The sequence below is a fragment of the Oryza sativa genome, chromosome 8, assembly GCF_034140825.1.
Source record: "Oryza sativa Japonica Group chromosome 8, ASM3414082v1".
Taxonomy (NCBI): Eukaryota; Viridiplantae; Streptophyta; class Magnoliopsida; order Poales; family Poaceae; genus Oryza; species Oryza sativa.
Genome location: NC_089042.1, coordinates 18,779,218 through 18,805,826, shown reverse-complemented (window position 1 = coordinate 18,805,826; position 26,609 = coordinate 18,779,218). Strand labels below are relative to the sequence as shown.

At 40.2% G+C, this 26,609-nt stretch overlaps 1 long non-coding RNA gene across 1 annotated transcript; it reads right to left on the bottom strand.

Moving 5' to 3' along the window:
- Nucleotides 1-15,937: 15,937 nt before the first annotated feature.
- On the bottom strand, nt 15,938-17,685 carry LOC136351290 (uncharacterized). The gene is made up of 2 exons (XR_010734270.1): nt 17,212-17,685; nt 15,938-16,334 (listed from the first exon to the last, which is right to left on the bottom strand). It is a non-coding gene; the product is annotated as an uncharacterized lncRNA (long non-coding RNA).
- Nucleotides 17,686-26,609: the final 8,924 nt, after the last annotated feature.

The following is a 26,609-nucleotide window of genomic DNA, read 5'->3' as shown; positions in this document are numbered from 1 at the left end:
CCAGGACTATTCATTTCCACTTGTTTGAGTCGGGGTTCATGCCAAGCTATAATTGTTAGACATTCCACGGTGAGAAAGGGGTTGAAATGGAAGAAGATGAAGTGGAAGACGAGAACATTCCGGACTGGGCTCAGTACGCTGGATTTGAAGGAAATCAAACGGGCGAGGTGGACAGGGATGCTGACGATAACGACGCTACGGATGATCTTGGTTAGATGTTGCAGGACGCCAAGGAGGACCGCGGCTAAGGCGTTTGTTCAGGAACAAGGGGAATGCTAGAATGATGCGTTGGCACGCTGAAGAACGTCAACAGGACGGGATGCTGAGACACCCTGCCGATGGTTCGCAGTGGCGAAACATCGACAGAACATTTAAAGACTTTGGAAAGGACGCACGAAACATACGGTTTGGTTTAAGTACGGATAGCATGAATCCTTTTGGAGAGATGAGCAGCAGCCATAGCACTTGGCCCGTTACGATGTGTATCTACAACCTTCCCCCTTGGCTATGCATGAAGAGGAAGTACATAATGATGCCGATTATTATTCAAGGCCCCAAGCAACCTGGTAACGACATCGATATTTATCTAAGACCACTGGTCGAAGATCTGTAACTGTTGTGTAAGAAAGAAGGTGTCCCCGTGTGGGACGAGGACAAATAGGAGGAGTTTAACCTACGAGCGCTGCTGTTCATAACCATCAACGATTGACCTGCACTTAACAACCTATCTGGGCAGTCTAACAAGGGGTACAAGGCTTGCACTCACTGTATGGATGAAACTGAAGGTACGTATCTTAAGCATTTCAGGAAGGTTGTGTACATAGGTCATCATTGATTCCTTGCTGCAAACCATCCTGTACGGAAGAAAAGCAAGCACTTCGAACATAAGGCGGACCACCGTACGAAGCCTAAACATTGCAGCAGGAAAACAGTGTTTGCTATGGTGAAAGATCTTAAAGTAATGTTTGGAAAGGGGCCTGGCAGCCAGCCTATTGAGAGCGAAGATGGTCACACGGCGATGTGGAAAAAGAACTCTATTTTTTGGGAGTTACCCTATTGGGAATTCTTGGACGTCCGCCACGCAATCGACGTGATGCACCTCACTAAGAACCTTTGCGTAAACCTGCTTGGCTTCCTAGGTGTATATGGAAAGTAGAAAGATACACTGGAATCACGTAATGATCTGAAGCATATGGAACAACACAGCGATCTTCACCCTGAACCAAAGGAGAAAGGTAGCCATTACTTGAGTCCAGCCAGCTACACTCTTAGCAAGGCAGAGAAGGAAAGTATGTTCGAATGCTTGGAGAGCATCAAGGTTCCGTCTGGATACTTCACGAATATAAAGCGAATAATAAGCACGAAGGAGAAGAAGTTCACAAACCTAAAGTCTCATGACTGTCACGTGTTGATGACACAGCTGCTACCAGTTATAATTCGGGGTATCCTTCCAGACAATGTTCGGGCAACAATAACAAAGCTCTGTGCTTTCATGAACGCAATTTCGCAGAAGGTCATCGATCCAGATAAATTAGAACACCTTCAAAATGATATGGTGCAATGTCTTGTTAGCTTTGAGTTGATATTTCCACCTTTATTTTTCAATATAATGACGCATCTGCTTTCTCGTTCCTGTGTACCTACATAACATGTTTCCTTTCGAGAGGTACATGGGCGCTCTGAAGAAGTATGTTCATAACCGTGCTCGTCCAGAGGCAAGCATCGCCAAGGGGTATGGAACAGAGGAGGTCATTGAATTCTGCGTAGAATTTATTGAAGACCTTCGCCCAATTGGGGTGCCCGAATCACGCTATGAAGGGAGACTACGGGGAAAAGGGACTCTCGGAAGGAAAGCAATAATGATGGTAGACAACAATTTATTCCATAAAGCCCATTTCACGGTTCTGCAACAATCTTCATTGGTGGCTCCTTACATCGAGGAGAACTTGGCTCTAGTTCGCGCCAGAAACATCGGTAAGTCCGATGCATGGATTACACGGCATCACATTGATACTTTCCCCGCGTGGCTGCGACTTCTCATGGGTAACGAGACGATTAACCAACAACTGGCCTTCCTGGCGAGGGGACCATCTAGCTCGATCGCGACATTCCAGGGATATGAGATCAATGGGTACACATTCTACACGAGAGCCTAAGATATGAAGAGCACGAACCAGAATAGTGTTGTTCGTATAGATGATATGGGACACGATGGTACAACTAGCACGTATTACGGTGCCATCGAGGACATATGGGAACTTGACTATGGACCTCTCAAGGTCCCTCTGTTTCGGTGCCAATGGGTTAGGCTGACTGGTGGAGGCGTAACGATTGATGACAGTGGGATGACAACGGTTGACCTTAACAAGGTTGGAGTTGACCGAGGCCACGCCACCGCCGCTGCGCCACGATGCCGCCGCCACTACCGACAGCCACGCCGCCACCGCCGCCGCCGCCGCACGACGCCTATGCCACCGCCGCCGCGCCACGCCACCGCCGTCGTCTCGCTGTCGCCGCCGCCGCCGCCTTTGCCGAGGCCGAAGCCGCTACTACCTTTGCCCACGCCGTCGCGAACGAACGTGAACGAAACGCGAACGAACGGGAACGAACGGGAATGAAACGGGAACGAACGCGAACGAACGTGAACGAAATGGGAACGAACGCGAACGAACGTGAACGAAACGGGACCGAACACGAACGAACGCCGAACGAACGTGAACTAAATGTGAACGAAACGTAAACGAACGGGAACGAACGTGAACGAACGTGAACGAACGCGAACAAACGGGAACGAACGCGAATGAATCCATGAACCTAAACTTCTACTCCCCTCCGACCTAGTTTAATCTATCTTGCACTAATCAAAGTATGTTCCTTTGCATTTAGACTAATACATTTTTTTTGCATGTTGCAGAAAAGAGGTCGTCGTCGTCTCTCAAGACTAAATGGTAGCTAGCCCTCAGAGGAATTTGCGCATGCAAGTGATGTAATATATGATTACTAGAGTTAGCATATGATTACTAGAGATATAATATGATTGTTAGAGTTAGCATATGATTATTAGAGTTTTCATATATGATTATTAGAGCTAGAATATGATTATTTAGAGTTACCATATGAGATTATTATAGTTTTAATATAAGATTATTAGAGTTTTAATATATGATTACTAGAGTTAGCATATGATTACTAGAGATTTAATATTATATATGGAAATATTTCTTGTATGAACAGATGGCTGATCGCGATAACGAACAGATACTGTATGATACAATCGCAGAGGGAAGCAGCCAGTACTGGAACGAAGAAGAGGGGAACGAGGATCCAAACCAATACTTGAACGAGGAAGTTAATGAGGAGGGGAACGTGGAGGAGGGGAATGAGGAGGGGAACGTAGAGGGGAACGAGGAGGGGAACGGGGAGGAGGCTAGTGGAAATGAACCCTCGTCTGCACAGAAGAGGGGACGCAGACAACGAGGTGCCGCAAAGAAGATAGAGGGTCGGCACATTAAAACTGAAGTGGACGAAGACGGCCGACCTAGTGCCCCAGCAGAAGCAGCCAAGAATTACGTACGACACAGCGGTTGGGTTGTGAGGGATAACGTGCCTATCAGCAAGGTGTACTGGCTTAGAACAAGGGCACGTGGGGATTATGACAGCTTTGTCCCGGAATCAGAGAAAGAGATGTTGTGGACCACAATGCTCGAGACGTTCACACTCCCTGCGGGTACGGAGAACATAGTGAAACAGTGGACTCTTAAGAAAATGGTAGAACAGTTCTAGTGCTTCAAGGAAGAACTCTACAAGAAATACATCCTGAAGGGGCTGACACCGAACTTCAACACATTCCCGAAGCTAAGGGATCACTGGGACGAGTTTGTTGCTTACAAGACAGGGCAACAAGGGCAAGCGATGATGGACCGAAACAAAGAAAATGCTGCAAAGAAAAAGTACCATCACCACCTGGGGTCAGGCCGGTATAGCGTCGCGATGCCGAAGTGGGAGGAGATGGAAGCCAGCTTGATTGAGAGGGGTATCGAACCGGCCACCACTAAATAGCCGGATCGATCGAAGTTCTGGTACTATGCTCATGGTGGAACGCTTAACCCCGTTGATGGCTCCCTGGCGTTCAGCGATCAGATACGCGAAGCTGCCAGTCGACTAACAGACGCAGTGGAAGCATCTTCTCAGGGCACGTTCCGACTCGATAGAGAGAAGGATGAGCTGTCACTCGCCCTGCAGACTCCCGAGCATCCAAGACGAACACGAGGGAAAGGCGTGGTTCCTTGGAAGATTGGATTCAAGGAGGACATCCACACGTACAGGAGTCGGATGAGGAACAAGAGAGATACTGAGGTGAAGATTGCAGATCTTAAGTACAGGGTATCGAGTTACGAGCTAAGCATGCAGGAGGAGGTGGCAAGGAAGGTGGATGAACACATGGCCGCACATCGGTGCTAGGATCCCCAGCTGTACATTCCTCATGTAATAGTCAGCCCCTCAGGCAATCGTAGCAGCTGCACCTCAACGAGGCAGGTAGGATCATAGAGCATGGACGCCATGCAAACTCAGGACCAAACCACTTGCCCCGTCGATGAAATCACGCAGCGGACACCATGTGAGCTGCATATTCCCTTTAAGAAATTATCAATCAAGGTATGCTTGTAGTTTTATGATTTTTGACATGTACATTCCGCCAGTTGTTGCTTACGTTGATTACTAACGTCCAACCTCTCATCACGTGAAGGTGGCGTCGTGAATGGCCATCCCAATGGACCCTTTAGGGACTTACCACTGCAGGCCGATTCCAGCAGTCGAAGTTGAGTTGGTGGAAGTGTTGACATGGATTTTGGCTTGTGTCCTAAATATAATTTGTTAAATTATAAACTAATATATTATCTCAAATATAGTGCTTACAAAAAATATATAATAATAAATAAGAATTTTATTGGGAGACAGATGGTGAAGTAATTTAATTAAATTGCGGCCACAAAATAAATGGCCAGGAAATAAAATATAATTCACTTATATTGGACTAAAATAATTTTCGGCTTAAAATAGGAATGCATATGCGCGTTCCATATAAGTAGCGTGAACAAATATTTTTCATGCGCTTTTCGTCGGACCGGCGAACGCTAATACTTAGCTTTCTCATCATATCCGCATACGAAATTTGGCCTAAAACATATGGCCATGAAGTGGGATTTTCTCACTGACCCGAAATAGTCACGCCCCGAATATTTTCAGAAAAGGCGTACCCACCATATAAAATAGCAAAAAAAAATTAAAATGTAAGCCAAAATAGATGTTTAGCTAGCTAGTGAAAAAATTATACTCCAAATAGTCGCGACTTACAATAAAAATGCATGTTACATGTGCGCCCAATTAAAGGGGGGGTCGTGTATGACATTATCCAATATTTTTATCTCGACGTCTAGATGTTGGCTCGAGGAAGCCACCGTGATAATATGCACGTCAGGACGCGATGAGTGTCGTATAAAATAAATTTGCGGCAGCGACAGTCCACTCGATAGAAAATGGTGCACTAGAATATATATGTGTGCCTCTTTAAAAAAAGAAAAGACTCATATCCAAGGTGTGTATAAAAGTAAATAAATTGAGGTGCCCAATTAAATGGGAGTATATGCAGTAAAAATATAGGACATACAGAATAGTCATGCATGCAAAAAAAATAATAATAAAATAAAATTTGAAATAAAAAAAGAGACACGCATGTATTTACTAACAACTGAAATCTAAAGAAAACAAATCAGTCAAGTCCAAAGGGCCCACACGGCAGTGAAAGCAAAGAGACAAGTGGTCAAGCCCTTAGCCTACCCACGATCACCACTAATCATGCAAGCATGCAGCAAATACCAGCACATTCGTCCCGTCAAACTGAACGGGCCCACATGTCAGCCAAAGGGATGTGCATGCAGTCAAGCCATTGCCCACAACCACACCCCACGATCTCTCTGCGGGCGCGCGGGATCCTGTTCAAAATCACATAAAGCAAATTAACCCCTTCTAATCCTCCTCTATAAATAGAGGATCAAGGCTAGAGGCAGAGTTCGCGGGGGAGAGGTTCCAGAAAGGTTGGTGAGGCTGTGAGATTGCTAGTTCGCTACGCCCAAGTGCTGTTAGTCTGCTACGGCAAATTTGCTAGCACTAGTTCTTCTGCTTCACCAGGAAATTCGCTTTGCGGCGCTGGAAGAACACGAGTGCTGCAAGGTGGGAATCATGCTCCTTCCTAATTCTTAGGCTCGGCCATTGTGTACGAGTCGAGGAATCTCTCAATTCTCCTTTCTCTGCTCGTGTTAATGTATTCTTTTGCTGTGTCCTTCGGTTCGGCCAATGAGTACGAACCAAGGAATTATGTTCTTGCCATGTTCCTAGGCTTGGCCATCATGAGTACAACCAAAGAAATTTTTTCTCTTTGTTGTGTCCTTCGTCTTAGCCAATGCGTATGAGACAAGGAAGTTCGTTTCATTTGATGGCTTTTAACATGATTTCACACTTTTTCCTATGGTCCGGCCAGATGAGTACGGGCCTAGGAGTGGTTTTCATGCATACTCTTTTCATGTCATTCTACCATACCCTTTGTTTTGGTCCCGTTAGCGCATACAAGCCTAGGCGAGATTCTTGCTCTCAGGTTCGGTCCTCTACGAGCGGATACAAATCACAGATATAAACATAAATTTTGCATAATTCACCATAAATTAAACAAGCACTTGCTTCGGTCACGCTCACGGCTTCGAGCCGTGTTAGTAGTGATACAGGAATAGTGATGCATAAAATCAATTGAGCATATTAATTAGCATGCATATTTGCTAATTCTGACATGTGTTCGGCCATATTTCTTTAAATTAAAATAGGGCGCCATTCACTTTTCCATGATCAGGAACAAGAAATAGATGCATGGTTGCATTCGTTTAATTCCCCTGAGCACTTTCATAAACTAAACATAAATTTTGCATACTTCACCATAAATTAAATAAGCACTCGCTTCGGTCATGCTCCATGACTTCGAGCCGTGCTAGTAGTGATACAGGCATAGTGATAAACAAATTAATTGAACATACTAATTAATTAGCACGCATATTTGCTAGTTTTGACATATGTTCAGCCATATTTCCCTAACAAGAATTAAAATAAAATGGCGTTTATTTTCTTTCCATGGTCAGAGATAGGAAATAGATGTACGGATGCATATATTTTCTCCTTCCATCTGTTTATCTACAAAATGATGGATAAATCACGAACTACGCTGAGTCATGACAGCCGGCTATAAAATTAACCAACACTCGCTTCGGTTACGCTTCACGGCTTCGAGCCATACTAGTAGTAATACAAGTGGAGTGAAAATTATAATCTCAAAATCATCTGCATACATATATTTGCTTAAAACAGTGTATACTCGCTGCACCATATATAAAGTGCAGTATAAAAAATAATCTGATGTTCGCACATGCATGCATCCATATACTCTGGCCGTGCATTTTCCTTCCAATTGCAAATTAATCCATGTACGCACAACAAGTGGTGACATCGTGATAGTCGACCATAAATCAAACAAATGCCCACTTCGGTTATGCTTCATGGTACAGGGCCATGCTAGTAGTAATACAGGTGTGGTGAAAATTAAAATAGGCAATGCAATGCGCCGCATCAAAATCCCATGACACGTTGATAATAATGGCACTAAAATAAATACTCGTTTGGCTACGCCCCGCGAGTGCTCAAGAAAATTTATCAATTTATATATGCGTGCTACATATAAAAAAAAGGTACCGTCACAATGCCAAAAAAGGTAAGCTATATGCAAATCTGCCACCATACACGCAGTGATATCAAAAACCAACAAATTAGTGGGCATCTAAAATAATTGGACGCCCAAAATGAAACATATAAATGAAAATCTACAGAAGATTCTACGGCTGCGACATCTGGAGCTTTAGGATAGATTTTCCTTTTTAGCCTTTTAGCGGTCATGTAATTTTATTTTCTTTTATGTTGGAATTCCTAATCAGGGGTTTTCTCTACGGAGATGTAATTAACAGAATTTCTATGTAAATGTATGAATTCTGGAAGTAATGGACTAACAATTTCTGATTTTTATTTATTTATTGTATTTAAATTAAATTGTCTCTAACGATTTGCGGATAACGGACCTAGTGCTACGACCGTCCCGATTTTCCCGTCGTCAGGAAGAGCGTACGAGGACCTCGAGTTGGACTACCCTAGAGGAGACGGTGAGACGCATCTACGAGACACAAGCCACACCATTATACTATGGCGCAAGCGCTACATCATCCTTCCTAGGCAACAAGCAGCGTCTCCTGCACCATCACCTCCGGCTCCGCCATCTCCTCCGCCACCTCCTCCTGCACCATCACCTCCGGCTCCTCCGCCTCCTTCGCCTCCATCGTGTCCGCCTACACCTCCCAAGACAAGGTCTCACCAAGCTCCACCACCTGCCCACACAAGGGCAACGAAGAAGGCGAAAGTTGACGCCACCAAAAACAAGGAGCCGCCTCACGATTGCAGTCAAGAGGAGCTTGACGCTTACGTGGCTTCCAAAGTGAAGAGGCAACTCAAGCCTCGGAGACCTGAAAAGAAGATACCTGTTGACCCAAGCGTGAAGAACTTGTTCATTAAAATGTCCACAACAAACAAGGAGGCCTTAAAGCTATTGGACTATTACCGAACACTTGAGAAAGCCTATTACAAGAAGTCCAAACCAGTCCCTCAGCTTGGAGAACAACCAAACCAAGAGCTCGAGCCATTGGTGACCGGCGAAGAAATTGGCATAACATAATTCATTTCTGACACTGGTCTAACTGTGGATCAGTTGATTAGAGGCGCACCAATCCTGAAGGCAGAAGTGGCATACAAGTTTGAACTCGGTAAACCGCTTGTCACGCCTGAGCAGCTTCAGTCCCTACCGATATAGATGTACAAGTTCCATGAACGGTACATGGAAATGAGCGCCAAGGGTAGAGAGATGTTAAAGAGCAAGGATCAGAAACTCCGACTTCTTGCAAAGAGAAGATGTTCTCTGGATCGAATTCAAGGATGTCTTCGAACTATACCATCTGGACGCCCTCGACGTCTCTCTTCTGAGCGCATGGATTTTGTAAGTATCGTTGAGTTCGATTAATTTGTTTCGTTCAATAATTAGCTCCTTGCATATATGTAAACAATAATAATTTCCTTTTATCATTGTAGAATGGAGATTCAAAGGGCCTGATGGTGGGGGGTGTACGATACTGGGTTCATCGACCGTCGGAAAATCAACGTCGAAATGATCGACAAGTATGAGAAAGACACAGAGGACAATCTCGTCCATCTCCTGACGCAGCAGCATTTCAAGACATTCATACTACTGCCGTACAACACAGAGTGAGTTTTTACTGTCGTTCGAACAAATTTCTTTCCCATACATATAACATGTACATTTTCATATATCATCTCTCGCATATTGCAGATTCCACTGGGTCCTGTTACTTTTCGACTTGGACGCATGCAAAGTCAATGTGTATGACTCAATGAATAAAGAGGACAAGACTTTTGACAAGTTTTTTCAACTGATAGACAGGTAATATAATGCCATCTATTGCTAAGTCACGGGGATTTTTCCTGTTGCTATTATGCGGATCTCGGATAATAATTAATCATAGCTTGAAACTGCATGTAGGGCTTGGGATCGGTTCCGTCAATTGGTCCGCGGGACTTGGAAAGAAAAACTTGGACGGAGGTTTAATTTTCCAGTAAGTACATGCATGCTCCAAAATTATATTGAATTGAATCTCTAATTACAATTAATATAAGTGTATATTATATTAAATCTCTCGTCGTTTCTCATGTAGTGTGCAAAGCAGGACCAAGGAACTAACTTGTGCAGCTACTACGTATGCGAGTATGCCCACTGCCTATCAACCCAAATCTACACCACACGAGAGCTCGATGTACGTATATATAAACCATTCAAAATTTCATTGTGTATCGATTTGCTCTTTATTAATTTCATATATTGATATGTCATTATTTTTCGAATGATAGCGTATTCACATAAGAGACAATCTCCCACACAAGGATTTTATCACGGCTGTTCAAGAACAACTGATGGGATTCATCAACGAAGAAGTCCATAATCCCAAGGGTGAATTCTACTACGACGGATCGACAATTCATAACATCGGTCCTTCTTCTTCTGACATAACGCCGGCGTCGAAGTCATAGCTAGCTAGCTAGCGAGCAAATGAATTGTACTATACATGCATGTATATGTTTATAGATGTACACATTTACTTTAGTGTAAATATATATTTTGGTAATATATATGCACATAAAATGTTAAGTGCTTTAAATTATACATGTGTAATTTATAATATATGTATTTATACATATACATATGTATATATATATATATATATATGGAATACATATATATATATATATATATATATATATATATATATAAAATTAACCATGCAGCAACGAACAGGGCCATGCAAATAAAAAAAATTAGTAGATCGATCTTTAGTCCCGGTTGGTGTCTTTAGTCCCGGATTCGTAGTCCCGGTTGGATAACCGGGACTAAAGGGGGTTACGAACCAAGAGGAAAAAGGGTTTCTCCACCAGTGTTCTGAGCCTCCAATACTCCGTGTAGCCTCCATTGAACTCGACGAAAATGCAATGCTGCCTAGCTTGGCCTGCTGCCGATGTGCCCAGGGCCCTGGGCGACCGCACCGGTTTGGCGCGCATAATGACTGTAATGTTGGTTGTAGCAACATACACATCAATATGCAAGACCCTAATGCCACCCACTCCCAAGATAAAAAACTCTTGCATGATCTGTGTAGTGTGCATGTTAGGAATTAAATTGAATAAAATGAAGAGATAGCAGTGGTTAATTATTTCATTTGGCAGATAAATGGAAAGAGGAAGCAGGCCTTGCACTGTGATCGATCAGTATATATAGGTGGGAAAGTGAGAAAAATGAATAATATATACAAGTATAATAATAGGGGTTGGTGGTTGTCACAAGATGTTTTAAATAGAAAGTCAGTTCGGAAGTAAATAAAGAAGGTACATCACTCAAAACTAACCTTTGGACAGAGGAAGAAAAATCAAACATGTGTAAATTTAGTAAAACTACGTAGAGTGAAATACATGACCGGTCCTTAAACTTGTGGTGTGGTGTCACTTAGGTCCGCGAACTTGAAAATTGCATGTTTTGGTATGTGAACTTAGTTTAATGTACCTGCACCCCGGTCCTATCATCCTTTGACCACATTTGACCGTCAACGTGGCATGCCACGTTGGCAACATTTTTGTGCGCAGCCCCCTCCACAGCTCCACATATACCTTCACACATAACTTGTCTTGACCAGTGTATTTCAACCCAAATCCTCCAAAATATTCCTAGATCGGCTAGTGTTTCGACAGTGAGGTTAGCGGAAGGAGGCCGAGAGGTAGCGGTTGTGGCGGCCTCGGCAATGAGATTAGCAACAGGAGGCAGCGCATTGCAGCGGGGTTAGCAGTGGCACAGTGCGGTCGGATTAGCAGCGGAAGGCAGCACAATGCGTCTTGCACGCTAGGCATCCCCATGGATTCTCCAAGCTCGTCCCCATCTTGAAGTCACCGGAAAAAGGTGTTGTTGATCAAGTGCCCGTTGTGCAAGGATAAGGTCATTTTGGAGCGCAGAGCAATGGCAATTGATAATTGGGACCACAGTCTCTATACATGCAAGGAGAAAAATAAGATGGAAGAACAATTTGAGGATTTTTTTTTATTCTGGTGTCAGTACATAGCTACAAGGAGATATTTGCGACGTGTTGTGATACGGAGGGGCTGAGAGCAAAAGTGTTATCTACGTGGCATGCCACGTTGGCGGTCAAACGCAATCAAAGGACGTTTGGACCGGGGTGGTATATTAAACCAAGTTTATGAACCTAAACGTGCAATTTTCAAGTTCACGGATCTAAGTGACAACACCACACAAATTTAGGGACCGGCCGTGTATTTTACTCAACTACATATATCAAACTGTTGTACGTAAAACTACAGTTTTGAGGTTGTCTATTATCGATCAGAGAACTACATATTTAGAAACTATAAGATATAAGATTTAAAGTGATGCATCCACATGGAAACTAATCTAAACTCATCTGAATAACAATCGTTTCCAATGAGGATGGTGAACAAATCCACAATATGAACCACGTAAAATGAGATACTATCACACATGACATGCGGTCCATTCCCAATTTTTTTTTGTTTTCTAAATTAACGTGACATGTAGTGACAACAACTAGCGCTCTTGTCCTAGCCACATACATAGGCTGTGTTTTGTTCACGCCAAAATTAGAAGTTTAATTGAAATTAAAACGATGTGACGAAAAAGTTAAAAATTTATATGTGTGAAAAAATTTTGATGTGATGAAAAAGTTAAAAGTTTAGTGAAATATTTTGGAACTGAACACGGCGATACATATCTCAAGCTACAGATATAGAAGACGGCCGACGGTCCAAACTGCAGGGAACCTCTGCTAGGTCCTACACATGCCCGTAGGTTCTAGCTCAGTCTACTACTTCTTTCCTACATAAGCCCAGGCCACGGAAATCAACTACTGACCGCAGATTCCATACGAGAACCCAAAAATATGGGTGACATACGGCCTGCAGCGCAGGGTCATCGGCCCATACCTCCGACGCTGACTGGACAACAGTAAGAGAGATTCTGAATGTGCAGTGTATTTGTTTTCCAATGCCAACCATTCTTGGTGTTCTTTTTCTTTTTCTTCTGAAGATGAAGATAAAGATTAAGTTTTTTACGCAAAACAATGTGATATTAACGTATGATTGGTTGAGTTTTAATTATTGCAAACTTGAAAAATAGATTAATATGATATTTTAGAGCAACTTTAATATAGAAAATTTTCGCACAAAACATACCGTTTAGTAGTTTGAAAAACGTGCTACGAAAATCTTAATCTTAATATAACTCTTGTTGAAGAAAAGAACGGGGCGAACAATGCCACATACAAAGCATGCATTGTTTCATTTGGAAGATAGATTCACTCACAGACGGGGGATTGGAAGCTAAGCATATCCTTGCTTTACTTTGGATGACGTGATAGTTGGTTTCCAGGTATGGATGAAGATCATGAGGTAGTAAGACAAACCGGACGTGCACAGAAAGGAAAATCAGTCCAGGCAGCTTATAAATATTACAAGAGACAGCATACAAGAATCAATGCATGGTAAGTCGTGGTGGTAATAAGTATTTCCTCTGTTTACTTTTATATGGCGTATTTTATTTTTTAAGAAAGTTTTGAAAACTAAAATTTGACCACTATTTTTTCACAAATTAAAGTACATTCCTAATACATATAAAAGTATCTCGAGCCGAGGTACCGGTATACCTCACAGTACCAAATCGTTTCCGATAGTTTGATCTAACGATTTGGTACCATAAGGACCGGAGTAAATCTCCATATAAAAACACTAAAACCTACATTGTGTGAAAGTACTAAATTTAACCGTATAACTTTTGTGCAATACACATACTTGTATTCAAACTAATCACTGGTGAAAATCTTACACATACTTGTATTCAAACTAATCACTGGTGAAAATCTTTTAAGGGGCACTTTTTAAATTAAAATACACTATATATAAATGAATCAAGGGAGTAGCGCCTTCCTTTTAATTCAAGAAAGTAATAGACTAACGGTTGGCATCCTTTCTAGCTAATAACACGGACTCACCTAAAGATTTACTGTGTTAATAGAGTCGCCAATCATCTTAATCTAGAAAACTCTAAACCAAGATGGGTTTAACAGATTAAACCGGCTAGCGGAACCGATTTAGACATAAAACTAGTCTCTAGGCTGATTTAGATCGATACGGAAATAACCACCTGCCTCGTAGGTAATCGGAAGATTTACGGGGCAAACATATATACAAACGGTAGCAGACTCTCGTAGCTATAGATACAAAATAATTGTACACGCCAATCAAGGACCAGCCAACAAAGTACCGATTGGATGGAAAAGCAGAGTTTCCTTTGTCCTCCCCTCCCACCCATTCTGTGCAGTGAGACCCATCCCTCCTGGTATAAAACCGAGTATAAAAAATCAAAATAGCAGACCCAGCCCCAATGCAACACTGCTCGTAGCTAAGGCGAATGATTTGTGGCAAGGTGGATGATTTGTGGTGCAAATCGATAAAGATAGGCAGACTAATGCTAGGTTGAAGATAAGGTAGAAACATGACTTAAAAGTAATGGTGAAGGCAAAATAACGATTCGATTGTGTAGCTGGGATTGTGGTTAGGGGTTAGAATCGAACCAGGCATAGCTCGTATAAAGGGATTGGTCTTTCTTCCATAGGCATATTTCTCTATGTCCTATTAAGTTTATAGATCAATTAGAACTCAAGAAACCTCATGCCCAAGCAAAGAAACGTACAAACTGCCTTAATCGTACTCGGATTGAGGGCCGCCGGTCTAAACGATCGTATACCTACCGTCTGACCGACCCATGATAGTATGCTGAGGTCCTTTCCAAATCTGGCTAAACATTGTTATAATTTGTTGTATTGCATAATTTGGTTGTCAACACTAATACTAATAATAACGAGGCTTGAATGGAATCTAAATAAGGAGATTATCTGTCTATTTCATGCCTCAGCAAATGTTTTCTTTCTTTTCAACTAATATTAACTAGTATTCTGCCCGTGCTAACGCAACGGAAATATTTGGTAATACAAATCAAACAACGAAAATAAGATATATGTTTTGTCAAGCATAGAATGAGATAAAATAATTACAAAAATTATACTAACCATGCACGTGCAACGCACATTATGTACAAATACATATTAGAAAAATAATTATATTCAAGATGTAAAAGAATAAGATGATTAAGAGCATATATTCTTAGTGCAAATGGAGTCAGACTTGAATTACATTTCTGACTTAAATTTCAAAACAACATACATCAAATTTTAAAAAAAGTTTCCTATTTACTCAAGGAAAACAAACTTCACAAAAAGGTTTACCATAATACATCTTGATTTGTCATCTAAATCATCAGTTTTAGCTATATCCACGCACATGTGCCAAATTACATGAAACTGAGATTTTCCTTATCATGGAATTTGTGAAGGGCATAAGCACAATTAGAACGCAAGGAGCTACTTCACAAAGCGGCTCAATAAACAATAATAAATCAAAGCTAGCTTTGCCGGTGCTTCATCTCTTTGCTCCCCCATTTGCAGTAGGAACATACGGTAGATCTAAGAGCCTCCCCTAGAAGTTCTGCTTGAAGAAGCGTTACTGCATATAGGAATCCAAGTTCAAATTTTTAGTTCATACTTCATTTCTTGCCACCTTTATTTTGCCATCTTATCATGGTTTCGGCACACATATCGGCAGAACCCACATAGAGAATATGAAATTAGTTTTCTTGAACAAGCACTTTCGTTTGTGCGCTACAATTGCTTCCAGTGCAGGTTCATGAAGCATGCCTTTATTAAATCTGTACGGATATCTAAAATTTGTCATGGTAAAAAAAAAATTGGATGGCAGTGGCACAACAAACTATTCTTCTAAGGCTATTTTAGTATACCTCCTACAGCTCATGATAAAAAATTGGATGGCAGTGGCACAACAAACTATTCTTCTAAGGCCATTTTAGTACCTCCTACAGTTCATGATCAGTCATTCGATGCTTCTCCAACTATATATCAACAACATATATTGGATTGAATAAAAAATATGCTGATAAAATCCTTTCCAAATTGCTCGTGTTGAAAAATGCCAAACCATAGTGAGCCTGAAGTCCATATTATCCACTTACCCCCATGAGTACCAACAAAAAAGAATCAGCTCAAATATTAGTTGTAGTTCTTACCTGGGTGTAAGCCATTTTCTTAGCTTGCACTAAAAAAAAAGATAGCAATCAATTCTGTAGAGCTGGTTTTCCTCAGATAACTCCCTAAGTTGGGCAACAAATTGTCCTTCTGCAGAATCCAAGTCCTTTTGAAATGGCTTCTGCAGAAAAAACAACCTTGCTTTTTGCGCCTCATTTATCTTATTTATAACAAGTTAATTTCAAATCGTACACGCTTCATCATTACAAATCATAGTAGTAAGGACACAATTCTACAAAATGCCCACCGGAGATCAATGGTAATGTCTTATTTAACTGGGATCTTCTTCTTGTAAGCACGTGTCAAGCTTTCTCAATTTTCACATCCATGACATTGAGTCACTGCCGATGAACCATAGTATATAGGTCTGAGCTGTAACGACATATTATGCTTCTGTTTGAGATAAGAACACAGGTCATTCCAGAGCTGGATATAACATGGTAAAGTTTACTTTGATGTCTGAAATCGCCATGCCACAGTTTTGAATCAAACATATTGGAATCAAAGCAAGCGATGAACATGGTAAAGTTTTCTTTGATATCTGAAATCACCATGCCATGGTTTCGAATCAAACATATTAGAATCATGTGAATTATGCCATGGACTCCATGCAAGAGGTAAGGTTAAACCGGCAAGAGTTAAAATATTTTGATTAACAGATGTGTTAGCTAATTGTGATGAACATATCTATACAAAAGCTAGTTCTTCTCCTTGTTTTTTTACCTGCCTGTATTAAGGGCAATACAAAAATCAAAAGTTCAGAGAAGATGTTAGTATTTGTCATCACAAAAAAGAACTTCAAAATCCAATTTCTTTACGCTGCTCTAATTAAGTGTCCAAGGATCCTTGCACCGTAGAATGTAAAAACTAACAGCTAACAGGCAGTTGAAGGCTTCTTTCCATCGAGCAGTAGTGAAAACTGAAAAGTACAGAGTGCTGAACCCAAAAATGCAAACAGGATTGACATTGAGAAATATATCGGTGAACCAAATTGGGTTATAGGCAACCATAATGTACTCGATAGTATGGATACAGTGGATTTGCATCTAAGGTCTGATTTTAACGCTGGAAGAAGCATTTATGCATTGGTTGGCAAATGCAAGTCCCAAAACCCAAAGCAATCCAGAATTACAAGTGAAGATTCATAAGTCATTGGACATTCCATTGACTTATATACCGTGCCAACAGAGGTGAGCTCAACCCCATGTCTACTGCAAAATTAGCATCTAGATAACCATAGCAAACATGAAAAAGGAAGCAAATCGGACACCTTATGTAGTGCCTCAACACGTCGGAGAGGTCAGGCCCGACGGAGGAGGCAGTGGTGGCGGAGGGGAATAACCGGAGGAGTGCGCCGACGCGACGGGGGCAAGAGCCGCGGCGGGGTGCTGGGATGTGTGGAGGAGCACGCGCGAGCAGAGAGCCCACACGGCAGAGTCGGTGACAGAGGCCAGGCAGGGGTGGACAGAGGTTTCTGTACCTCCTATCGGTGGCGGAGGGGATTGGCTTGGCGACAAGCCCGGCGACTCCGACCGAAGATGATCTGGGGGCGCGGAGGCGAGCGCCCAGGCGTAGATCAGGGGCGGAGACGGCGACTCTGGCCTGGCGGCGTGGATCGGTGAGATGCGCTGAGGGCTGGGGAGGGCGACTCCGGCGCGGTTCGGCGCGATGGGCGGAGGGGTGCGAGCAGCGGGACGGCGACGCCGCGATGGCAGTGTGATTTGTGGAGCCAATGAGGGTGTCCGGCGGTTGCGGGAGAGGGGCGCGCGAGGTGCTGCTCGAGAGAGGCCGATGCGGAGGAGGCGCGGTGAGCCCGTGATTGCGGCATTAGGAGCGACACGCGTGTGCATCTGGCACGTTCGATCTAGCTCATAAGATGATTTTACACCGTTAGATGTGTGACATGATGAATGAGTAAATAAGTAAAACCATTTGTTCAATTATAGGGTAGATTATTTATCACTGTTCTAGATTTTTGCTATTTATCAATCACTGAACTTACACATGCCTAACGTAACTCGCATAATAGTTAGTCTGTACTTGAAGCAAATTTCAGTGGAGTTTTCTTCATCTTGGTTGCTACAATCAGAAATAATCTCTCTCCTAGTGGTGGGTTCACTCTTAGAAAGTAATACGTGAATTGTTGAATGTTGATATGATTGTTGAAAATAATTCGCTTTTCGATGAAAGAAATCAGCCATTCTTTGTTGGATATAATTCCTCCACAGTATGATTTATATTTAGGACTTAAAGGAATTGGCAGGAATCAAACCACAAGTCATAAAAATAACATGTAAAACTCCATGTACGAAAGGAACCCCCGGCCGAAGTCTTGGCCCAAATCCAGAGAGGGACTACGTGAATTATCTGGCAAAACTCGTGTCTGCACAAATCTGAACTTGGCGTGCCACTAGCTTTGTATGGGATTCATGTCTCACCTTAATTAGGGTGCGAAATGCTACCCTCTGCTGTGGAATAGGCCAAATTTGGGGCAAGAGCATTGGACAGGTTGGTAGCACAGATACGTGCAGCCCCGCTCCCTCTTGCTTGGATTTGACCTCGATCACAATTTAGACTGTCCATGGCCGATTGTCAATGAGCAAGGTGTCCCAAACCTCTCAGAGTTGCAGGATGGTCGCAACGCTAGTGCATGCTGCGATGTGCTTCTTTTCAGATGCCGCTCATTCTCAAAATAAAATCTTCTTGCATGTTATGTGTAGGGTACTTGTTACAGAAGTGAAAAAAGAATCCATATATATCTGTGTAATTAGTCATTTTTTAGCCTACATTTAATACTTTATGCAGGTATTCAAACGTTCTATGTGACAGGGTTTAAAATTTTGGGGTGGGTTCTAAACAGCCCCAGAGTCGATGGCTGCAGTATTGTCAGTAACAAAATAATGTATATAACTATTCATGAAAAAGTAGTACAATAAAAAAAACTTAACGAGTAAACTCTTTATTTGCTCCTAGGAGTTTATAGCTTATTTTGTTTGTCCTCGTAAAATTCTCTCTCCCTGTATTGCCCCTCTATACTGATATTTGTTGTTTGTTCCTTATGTGCCCGAGAATACTGTTAGTTAACCCCATGGTTGTATCGTTGTACATAGCATAGCTCATTATTTTGCAGAGTCTTTAGCAATTTCTCTGTTTATGTGTGATCGTGTGGTCGTGTCCTTGCGTCGTGCTAAGCGCACGTCTGATCGTGTTCTCCATTTTAGGAGTCCAGTCGCTGCGCGTTTACATGTTCTTGCTATGAATAAATTTAGAGAAACAAGATAATCTGTGGCTTATCAAGCAGCGCCAATAACCTCTGTTCGTGTGTGTTAGCTCTGTGAGGTGTTCGATCTTTTGCTTTCAGTGTTTCCAAGTTGATCGAGTGTGCACGCGCGGTAGGAGTAGACACCGACAAATACATTATACAATACCATTTTGCTCTAAGTGAACAGGATGTGATGCATTTTGTTTCCAGATATGTACACACATGCTGCATTTCTTTCGTACTCTATGTTAAACAATTGGTGCCATCAGTGAGTTTGAGGCAACATATTCTCTGTAATTTTGATCATAAATATATGTTTGTTGCTTATGAAAGTTAATATCAAAGATAATTGTATCGTGTCAATTTTTTATATCCAAGTATAGTGCTAGAAATATGTGAATTTGTGGTTTTCAAAAACCTTTGCCATATTTTATTTTTTATGGGTATGCAAGGACTTGTAGTTGACCACCTCCAATGGATCATGTCGTGGAAAAATGGTCATTTATAATACAGATAAGCAATTTGGCATTGGACAGTTATACGACATTTGCAGAACTGGCATATCTATTAGGACCCCTCGCCATCTAATTAAAGCAACAACAACTTACATTTGTCATGTCACTTACGAAAAGCTTTTATGTAATTACTGATAGTAGAATGAAGTGACAGAAATTGTGAAATAAAGTAAGAGCATCGTAAATCAATACATCATATCTATTGGTGGTAATGAAATACCATTATAAATGTAGGATTGTATAGTAAAAACTAACCCAGGGGTGAAAGGTTGAAGGACAAAAAAAAAAAAAAGAAACTTTTAGCACAGTGAAAAGTTATCCTCGAAAACGATGGAGATCGGCCGGACCAGCGTGATTCCTCTGCTCTGACCGTGCCCTTGCTACCGGTCTGTTAATTCAAGTAGTGATTGCTAGTGTGACTCTGGTGGCGTCCCGTGCCCAACTTCTGCCTTGTTAAAAATCACAAACAGAGTTGTGGCTTTGCTCTGTAAAGACAAAAGAACGCTACAGAAGGGCCCTTTTTGCCACACCATATCAATTAGCTTTGCTGGCCAGGTGCTGTTTTAGCTAGGGATGAAAACGGAGCGGATACAGACGGATAATGCTCATACCATATTCGCTTTCATATTTTTTACCAGATACGAAAACGAATACGGATAGCTTGAATACGGAAACAAATACGGATTATATTGAATACGAATAAGAATCGAATATGATCGGACACAAATACGAAAACAATTTTTTTTCGGAACACGAAAACCAACTCAACTTCTAATAGAAACAAATATCAACATATATAATTAGCTCATTTTATATAAAATGAAATATAATTTATAAATATTTTTTAAAATTTAAACAATATTAATAGTATGGTCTTGTGTTAAGAGATAAACTACTATTAAAATTTATAAAGGTATATTGAAGGTTATAGAGTTAGAAAGAAATGGGGTATACCTCAAGGCTTCTGCGGATACCCGAATAACACTATTCACCGAATATCCGAATTATTATCCGTATCCGATGAAAACCTCGATACCATATCCATATTTGTATTCGGGAGAAAATACCGTATTCATATACATATCCGAACTATCCAAGAATTATCCGATCTGAAAGGTATACGTATCCGTTTTTATCTAGAGTGGACGGAAACTATCCGCTCCGTTTTTATTGCTAGTTGTAGCAGCAACTATCTAGCTTTGTTGGTATGGCAAGTCTAAGCTAAAGAGATGCCCTGACAAGACTGGCAGTAGCTAGCCCAGCCAATTTGCCCGGGCAGAGACATTGGTTTGGCTAATCTACTTTAGAGGGAAATATGCCGGTGTGTTTCTATATATTCCAATGCCACCCACTCCCAACAGCGAACTTATCTACGATGTGTGTAGTACGGGTTAACATGTAGCTGGATACTGCTAAAGAGAGATACCCTTCTTTCCAAAAAAAAAAAGCTACTAGTACACTAAATATCTATGTATTTTTTTCTTCTTAGAGAAGTTTCTCTTAAATTACTCATCCGATTTATAATCCGATTACACCGTTGTGTTCGTAACAATTAAATCTTTACAACAAGATATTACATTGAAAAATCATAAATTACTTTTATGATATGTCTAAATTACTTCTAGATTTCACTAAGTTAAGATCAGTAAAGCTTAAAAGTAATTTACATATATTATAGAAGTAACTTATAACAAAAGGAAAGTAACTTTAATTTAGAACTATATCTAGATTCATTAACATCTATATGAATGTGGACAATGCTAAAATGACTTACATTATAAAACGGGGGGAGTAACTCTCTGTAGTAGAAATAATTATATTGTGAGTGAGCTGAAATAAGAACTATGTAGAGTAAATTCGCAAGTAAAGTGTAGATAAGATTTATAAAGTCCACAAAATATAGAATTAACTAAAAACAATAATAAAAATAATCAACTAAAAGCATTATGAATGAATAGAAGTAATTTAGTCAAATCTAAAAGTAACTTATATATATGATAAAAGTAACTTACATATATAATAAAGGGAATAGCTATATTTATAGCACCATATTTTTTATTAAAAAATAGTCAGCATTTATTTACATTGTAAGTCCATAAATTACATATGTAAATTTAGTGTATTTATAATGTAAGTTTCAAAAATACATATGTAAGTCTCAAAATTATATAGTAATTACATGTGTAAGTGGCGTGTAAGTAGGATATAAGTGGTGTGTAACTACATTATAAATTTATATAAAGAATAGCTTTAAAGCTTGAACTAATGAAGATGCTAAGTTTTAATTAATCACAGCCGCAACGTAAGTTGCCACGGCAATATATAACACAGATCTTAAAGCAACATCAACAGTCAAAATATCTGACTGCAAAACAAACAAATTTGTGGCATCACAAATATAGCGTTTCCGATAATAAAAGTAATTTAAAAATATAAATATTTTTTCATCATAATATAATCATGTAAGATCTTGTTGTAAAGATTTAATTGCAACAAACATAATGGTGTAATCTGATTGTAGATTGGATAAATAATTTGAGAGAAAATTCTATAAAAAGAAAACAAATAGATATGCATTATGTGCACAGGTAACAACGGGACATTTTCTCACATAGCTGTACTAGCAGCACAGGACCCTTCTCTCACGTACTAGTAGCACTGAACCTTCTCTCACGAATGAGTGCGTCGCTCATTAACATTAAATCGAGAGCGCTCTCGGTTTAGATTTTGCGTGCAAAAAGGAACAATGCCAAATAGAAAGGTTGCATGTTTTGATTTTATCTGGCAGACAGATAGGTAGACATAGGAGAAGGATGTGACTACACGGCTAGTGGTAGCTAGTTTGTCTAAATCAGCTACCACTCCATCTATGAGAGACACTATCCACTTATACTTCAAATACATTTTTCTCTTAAACTACTCATCCGATCTACGATCCGATTACACTATTGTGTTCATAACAATTAAATATTTATAACAAGATCTCACATGATTATATTTTGATAAAAAATAATAAATTACTTTTATAATAAATCTAAATTACTTTTAGATTTCACTAAATTACTTCTTAGACATATAAAAGTAAATTCAATAAAGCCTAAAAGTAATTTACATGTATTCTAGAAGTAACTTTTAACAAAAAGAAAGTAACTTTAATTAATGCCTTTTTTCATCGGACGTGACTACACAGCTAGTGGTAGCTAGTTTGTACTCCATCTAGTATCTCCTTTCAACTTGAACCATGCAAAAGTTACTTCCAATTAACATTGAAGTTACTTTTAAAAATTGTTAAACTTACGTGTGTTGATTTATTTTGATTAAATTTAATTTCTAGATAAAGTCCTATTTTATCCCTACAACGAATTTACTTCTAATGTCATGACAAAGTTACTTCAGTTTTGTTTTAAGTTACTTTTATAATATATGTAAATTACTTTTAGACTTTATTGAATTTACTGTTATATGTCTAAGAAGTAATTTAGTCAAATCTAAAAGTAACTTATATATATGATAAAAGTAACTTATGTATATAATAAAAGTAATTTACAAATAGAAATATTTTTTCATCGTAATATAATCATGTAAGATCTTGTTGTGAAGATTTAATTGTAACAAATACAATGGTGTAATCGGATTGTAGATCGGATAAGTAATTTGAGAGAAAACTTTGTTGAAGAGAAAAAGGACATGGGGGAGAAACTGTACCCCCTCTCTCTCTGTGACTCTCTATGAAGCAGGAATTGCGTGTGATGTGTGGTTGGGGTGGTTTCATCTCGATCCTTATCCAGAAAGCCACGCCTGCGACTGCAAGGCCCACGCAGATGGACTCCATGATGACGCAAGTGATCGGACGGCTCTGCCAGTGTCGCGCAATAGCGCTAAAACGAAAGGGCTCTCGAATTAGATTTTACGATAGGAGAAAGCAAACCCAGCTTGATTGGAGGGCATGATAGTCGGTTTGCTGCAACGGATCGTATGAAGTAGATATACAAATCATGGATTGGAGGGAAAAAAATGTGTCTATCTTATAAGGTTATAAATTGAAGCGGGAACCAAGATAGGAAGTATCAATACATAGTACGTGTAGTTGATTGTAGTAAGTGTTTTCTCTGTCCCAAAATATATAGGCTTATATATAGCAAGATATCTACTTATTTTGAGACGGAGGTAATACTTTTACATAATACATCAACAATTGTTTTCTTTTTATTAATATTTACTGATTATTCTTATGAAAATTTCTTATTTTCACTCACCGAGAGTCTGAACTTACATATGCATAGCCTAAGTCATAGAATATGTAGTCATACTTCAAGCACATTTTAGTGGAGTTTTCTTACCTGTTTAGTTTCATTCATTTTCTTTTCATGCTGTTATGTTTAGCTTTTAATTTGTATGAGCTTACAAGATCACTATATATTTTATGCTTATAATATGTTAGTTTAATTTGAACCAATTAATGAAGAAAACAGATTGAACTTAATAAAAGAACTCTACTGTTTTACCTTGGATATAGTTCCAACGCAGAGTAGACTGTATTGAAATTTGGTCCCTCAACTATGAAAGTGATCACTATTGGTCTCTTGACTCATGAAACCATCCATATTTCATCCCTGAGCTTATTGGTGGTTTGTCGTGACCACGAGTCATTCTAGTTTGTGAATTAAAGCTAAACCATATCTAAGATATAGGAGAAACAGGTTATGTATGATGTATATTGTCTTCATTTTTTATTTATTTTGCTTTTTTTGTTATTTATTAGTATGATGATGCATGTCTTCTACTATTAGCACATATAGACCCTAATAAACCTTTTAAGTCATTGAAAACCACCCTACTTTGGACATAAGGCTAGGGATGTAATGTGGATGATTTGAGATATGTGGGGCCAAAAGTAAATAGTTTTGTAGTTAAGAAATCACAATAAGACCCTAGCCATGGTTGAGGGACTAAAATATATACGCTCTTCTAATTCCTTAAAATATACTATGAATTTCTATGTTCGAAAGTGTAGGATCGAATCACAAGAACTAAGCCAACCAGAGGGGGGGGTGAATGGTTGAGATACCCAAAAACCAAAAACTTTTAGCGGAAATAAAAGTTACCCTCGAAATCGATGGATCGCGGTCTGACCGAAGTAGTTGCACCGGTCTAACGCCTGGAACACGCTGGTCTGACCGAGATCGAACTCCGGTCGAACCGCCGAGATCGCCTGCCGTGCCTGCTGCCACCGCCGGTCTGACCGCCTCACTTCCGCCGGTCTAACCGCCGCCTTGCCGCCGGTCCGACCGTCAATGAGTCGTCGGTTAGACCGCCGAAACCCAGTAAAACACAAATCGAAGAACTCTTAAAGTGGATGACGACATTATAACTTCTCTCTGTGTTTACAAAGTGCACCAACAACACTCCTTATAAAAATTTCGACTAAACTCGAAACCCTAACTTAAAACTTAACTCAATTGCTCTCAAAAGTGATACAAAAGCGATACCGGGAAGCCTCACGCTCCCCCTCTATTTATACATGAGGTAGGCAGCCTAAAGCCATGAACCAAACTCATACGAAGAGTCTTAAACACCTTAGGAAACCCTCTAGTACAAGAAAGAAACTTTACATAACCAATCGTACCAAATTTGCACTCCTTCCAAATTCGACTCCGCATCCATACGCACACAATACCTCCATCGTATGCCATATGGAATCTTCACCAACCGCGTGCATCAACTGTAGCCTTAGTATCCCGCATGATATCTGACCACCACGGACATCGTCTTACCACTAAGCCGACTCCCGGTCCATCACCGCAAATACTCTCCCGAGGCATCGAGTCACCTACACATGAAACAAAGAAAGAAACCATATTCCGAGACCAAGCTATCTCCAACTTCACTCATTGTTAGCAAACAACAGTATTACATACGTATAGTATCCATCTAGAAGCCATAACCATGAAACAATCACGAATATCCAAACAAACAATCCGAAACCGAAACCGACACAGCGTCGGCCGATCAGACCACGGGCCGGCCGGTCTGACCGCTCACATAGCACCGGTCTAACCGGCAACAACCGCCCAGTCTGACCGGTCCCGACAAACCAGTAAACTCTTTTCATCTCCTGAAAACTGATTATCTCCAAAACCACTTCGACGATAATCTCCAAATATCAAAACCGATAATCACATATGCCAATTGTTCATCACAGAATAAGAATCAAAACACACGTTGATCTTACAATCTCCCCCTTGATGAACACATTGGCAAACCCATTAAAAATGTTTTGGAGTTTGGAAAATTAAAAACAAAAGCGGTAAAAAACACACTTCGTACAAACGTACACATCATGCTCAAAAATCCAAAAGAAAACTTCTCCCCCTTTTTAAAAGAAAGAAATTTCCAATTGAACCAAAAACATGCTTTTCTCAAAAACTCTTCTCTGCTCCTAAAACTCATCTCTTCCCCCAAAACTTATCTCTTCTCCCACTTTTGACAATGATTTCATCAAGCATAGGAATTATGTTCATTAATGTATAAGAGCTTAACATACATATAGCCTATCATGTTATGTGTTGCAATAAAAAGAAGATGAACCCATCTATAATATAACAAGCATGCATTAAAGTACAACCATGAACCAAAGATTTTACAATTAAGCTTGAATCAACAATCAAAATTCATGATTTCATACAATTTATAATGCAACATCTTAACAAGCACATAGGTTGAAGAATAAACACTAAACACATATACCTATTGCATTTATCATTATTTCTCAAATTAGCCTTCTGCACAAAACAACCAAGAGAATTTTACTTTTTCTTTCCTTGAGCCTTTTTGCTCATATTTTTCTCTTTTTTATATTCTGGGTACGTCCCTGTCGTCAAGACTGTTTTC